This window comes from Cebus imitator, unplaced genomic scaffold, assembly GCF_001604975.1.
Source record: "Cebus imitator isolate Cc_AM_T3 unplaced genomic scaffold, Cebus_imitator-1.0 Scaffold148, whole genome shotgun sequence".
NCBI lineage: Eukaryota > Metazoa > Chordata > Mammalia > Primates > Cebidae > Cebus > Cebus imitator.
This window is the reverse complement of record NW_016107463.1, coordinates 4,741,230-4,745,797: the sequence shown is the minus strand read 5'-3', so window position 1 is coordinate 4,745,797 and position 4,568 is coordinate 4,741,230. Positions and strand designations below refer to the sequence as shown.

The 4,568-nt window shown below is 36.6% G+C and overlaps 1 protein-coding gene across 2 annotated transcripts in view; it reads left to right on the top strand.

Annotated features, from left to right (window-relative positions):
* Nucleotides 1-4,568, top strand: part of COL21A1 (collagen type XXI alpha 1 chain) — a 191,064-nt gene that overhangs the window by 82,758 nt on the left and 103,738 nt on the right. The gene's annotated exons all lie outside the window — the stretch shown is intronic.

Genomic DNA, 4,568 nt, shown 5'->3' with positions numbered 1-4,568 from the left:
AAAACAGAATCCCTAGCAACATTTTATTCTGGCTTAGAAAGTTAATAGGGTTTTAATTAGTTCAACAGAACCTGAATTTAAACAGATGAGACAAGTTTACTTTAGATTCCACTGAGGCTTATTGGCCATTTTTGTTATACGCTTTCTGGAAAGTTTTGCAGAACTCCATCAAAAGATAGTGACCTGTGAAGAACAGATCTAGCCTTTCTGTTAGTCAGAAATAGAGTTTTAGGAGCTGAGTGTTGGGCTGAGACTGAAACAGAGGAGAAATTTCTGTATTGATAAATGGGTAAGTGCTGATTCTAAGATAGTTTTTTCTTATTTAAAGTTCTTTAGATTTCTGGAAAATATAACAACACTGTTAAAAAAAACCAGGTCAAAATGACAAGGTACATCACACTTAGACTTATCATGTTATTATAACTCTTCATCAGGCATCAAAAAATTGTCTGTCACTAGACTGTGAGCCTGGAAGAATAGCTTATTTTTTTATCTCTAATGACAAACATAGGGAATGATTAATGAATCCGTTGGAATCGTTTGGATATGCCATACCTTCTTTTGTTCACAATGAAGGTTAATAAAAAGAACATTCTCCTTTGGCACTCTAGTCTGGCACAATGCTTAACAATAATAATTTTTGTTGAAGGAATTATGAAATTTTCAAAACAATAAGAGCCTCCCCTCCCCCTTGTTACACCTATAGGAAACGGTTCTGTTCTGCAAGAAAGATCCAGGTCAACCCCAGTTTGCAAATAATTTCCTTTTAAATGACCCATGCATGCAAGTAACAGCTTCTTCCCCTACTTCAGTAGCCAGAGGAACATCTGTAGGAACAAACTCCTACATTTGTTCTAACCTTAATGTTAGCTGTATTAGGTCAGAAGTGGAAAGAAGACATTTTTACCTTTTTTGGGTTAGGATGATGTTTTGATAACTTCTTTGCTCCAAGATACCACTTTTACTATAGCCATATCTCTGTTGACACCCTTTGTAATACCCTAATAATTCTGCCAATTAGAGATTCATTGGGACTATCAAGGTACCCTCTGTCTAAAACACAAAAGCCTTTGGAAAATTTCAAGGGCCAAGGGCATTCATATTTTTATGTTAAATCTTTTCAGACTGAATAGAGTAATTCTAGCTTCAGGGAGTGGTACTTGGGTTCAGAGGGAGGAAAGAGGTTGGTTTTGGAGAGTGGAATAGGTCTTAGGTCAGATACTCTTGTGGGGACCAGAGGGGTAGCATGAAGCTGTAAGGTTTTTGAAATGAAGACTTGAAAACATCATATTTGGGCTTATATGAAGAATTCCAAAGACATTTGCCTTGGATGAACAACTTAAAATATGAGCTTATTTTTAGAAGCACAACTGTTTCTTTATTTATGGTTACATTACTTGAGAGACCATATTCAGAGATGTTTTAGCTTAGTCCATGACATTTCCACTCCGTCAACAGCTTACAAATCCTGCAGCACAAATTCAGATCAACATAAATAGATACTGCTTTTCAGCTGAATACATATTTTTGAAAACTCAAAATGTGCAAATGTTTCAACTAAATTAGAATAAAGTGGATTGGAATTTAGTCACAGTTTTATAATAATAAGTCATGCATCTAATTTAACATATTGGGGAATATTTTTTCCTTGTTGGATTTTCTAGCATTCCTCGGTCTGGTTCTGATCAGTGTATTATTGTGGACAGGAATGGCAGTGTTTAGGAGTTTGGACCCTGGAACTGAACTGGTTGGGTTTGAATCCCATCTCTAACACTGCTGTATGACCTTGGGCAAGTTGTCTAACTTTCCTGGCCCTCGGTTTTTCTATATAGAAAATGGGAATAACAAAAGTACCTGCTTCATAGGATTATTACAAGAATACGGTAACTCAATATGTGCAAATCTGTTGGACCAGTGCTTCGCATATAACAGTCAATAAAGGTTGAGTGTCAGCCTTATTAACAGTAATAAAATTGGCCTTCTCTCCAGTCAGCTTAATTAATTAGGATTTTACTTTATTCTTCCAGTTTCATAGCAATGATACCAAACCTACCTGAGTTTTTCCAATAACTCAGTGACAGCAATAGTTAAAATAACCAGTAAATTCGAACAGCAGTAGCAGAACCTAAAAGAGATTATTTTCCTCTTGGGACTGTTGACCAGTGTTATGGTCCTTATGAAGTCACATTGTATTTATCTTGTAGGTAGTTTTTTCTTTTGGGAACTTAATTTTGATTAACTGAAAACATTATTATTAAATATCTTTTTTATAATTTTATGCATCATAAAACAGGAACACACACACACACACACTCTTCCACCCTTTTCTATGCCAAATTTTTATTTCAGCCAGATGATGGTAGAGATTAAACCCTCTTAAATGCTTTTGATATCTTAGATTTTGCTGATAATTAATATTCTACAAATAAGTGGGTCAATGACAGATTTTATTTGAAGCACATCAGACAGAAAGTAGTTACTGAATCTCTACTTGATACCTAGGATTGTACCCCAAAAAAAAAAAATGTAAGGCTAGGTGCGGTGGCTTATGCCTGTAATCACAGCACTTTGGGAGGCAGAGGCAGGTGGATCACAAGGTCAGGAGTTTGAAACCAACCTGGCCAACATTGTGAAAACCTGTCTCTACTGAAAATACAAATATTAGCTGGGTGTGGTGGTATGTGCCTGTAATCCCAGCTACTCATGTGGCTGAGGCAGGAGAATCACTTAAATCCCGGAGGCAGAGATTGTGGTGAGCCAAGCTTGTGCCATTGCACTCCAGACTGGGTGACAGAGCAAGACTCCATCTTAAAAAAAAAAAAAAAAAAAAAAAAAAAAAAAAAAAAAAAAAAAAAAAAAAAAAAAAAAAAAAAAAAAAAAAAAAAAAAAAAAAAAAAAAAAGATAGAAAATTCAGAACTTGCTATAGAGTCTCAATCCACACGGTAAATGAAGACTAACCAAGGGAAAATTTTGAGACAACATTACTTAAGAGCTGTCATAGGATTTCAGTAGAAAAAGACCCCAGGAAAAAATGGAGTAACAAGAAAGGTGCAGCGAGAATTAAAGAATTTATTCCAGGGAGAAGAAAAGGATGGAATTTCTTGAAAGGCAGTGAGTTCAATCACCACATGGGTAAGGAAGGATGACAGGGAGGCTGGATATTACTGTGGACCTTCTCAAAAGAAGAGAGAAATTCTAACTCCCTAGAGACCCAGAAAGTTGTTTCCTAATGCCCTGCCAGCACTACAAGTCCTTGGATTGGAATTACAAATAATATTTATTCTGTAAGACATTACATGTTTCAGCATTATCTTCCCCCCTTGGATTTACAGCTCTCCTTTCTGTCTTTAAAAAATGACATTTCCCTTCTTCTCAGCCTTTCCTCAGGCTAAGCCTCTTGGGGGGCAGCTGCTAAGTGAACAGCTCATCCCTGCTTTATTGGTTCCTTAATAGAGTTCACTTAGTTCTTTCCATATTTTTCCTGTTGTTTCAGGAACAAATCTCCCTAGCCAGGAGTCTGAAGTAGTATTTCCATGAAATTTGGCTCTTTAATAGTACCCTTAATCACTGGGTATGTGATTGATTTCTATGTGAATGATTTTTTGATAAAAAAATTAGTAAAGAGATCAGACTCATTGGTTCACACTCATAATACCAGCACTTTGGGGGGTTGACGTGAGAGGATCACTTGAGCCTAGGAGTTCAAGACCAGTCTGGGTAATATATTGAGACCCCACCTCTACAAAAAATATAAAGATTAGCTGGGCATGATGGCTTGTACCTGTGGTTCCAGCTACCTAGGAGGCTGAGGTGGAAGGATCACTTGAGCCTGGGAGATTGAAGCTACAGTGAGCTGTGATCACACCACTGCACTCCAGTCTGGGTGACAAAGCAAGACCCCATTTCAAAAACAAAAAACCAAGCGAAGAATTAATAGAAATCACTTGCTTCTATATAGGAACATACTGAAACTTATGGCAGAGACTTCATATTTTTCAGCAAGATGCTCCATTTAGACTTCACGGATTCAGAGATAGATACATATGATATTTTTTAGCATTTCTTAGAGCTAAAGTATAAAACACCTTCACCTCACAAAAATGTTGCTTACATGTTTTTTTTTTTTTTTTTTAACGTGGGTTGTGACCGTCTGAATGGTCAGTACTGGCCACTGGGCAGCATGCAAAAGCTCCCTAGAGTGTGACTGAGCTCATTGCCATGTGGTAGGAAACAGTGTTCTTTAAAGATCTTAGGTGTTTAAGGATAAAGGGTTTTTCTTCATTTAAATATTACATGTATTCAAGGATTATGGGACTTGGAATAGAGTTGTTTGGCTTGGGCCTTGCTCTCATGGTAGTATTATGTTAATTTCAGATTGCAAGTATAGACAGAGTAACACAGCAACACACTTACAGGATTGAAAGAAATGAGAGTTATGCAGCTTTAAACTTGAATTGTATATGAAAGATCACATGGTCTACACACTATTTTTAAAATAAATATGAGTTAAGTTGTATTATAGAACATTGACGTGTGTGTGTGTGTGTGTGTGTGTGTGTGTGTGTGT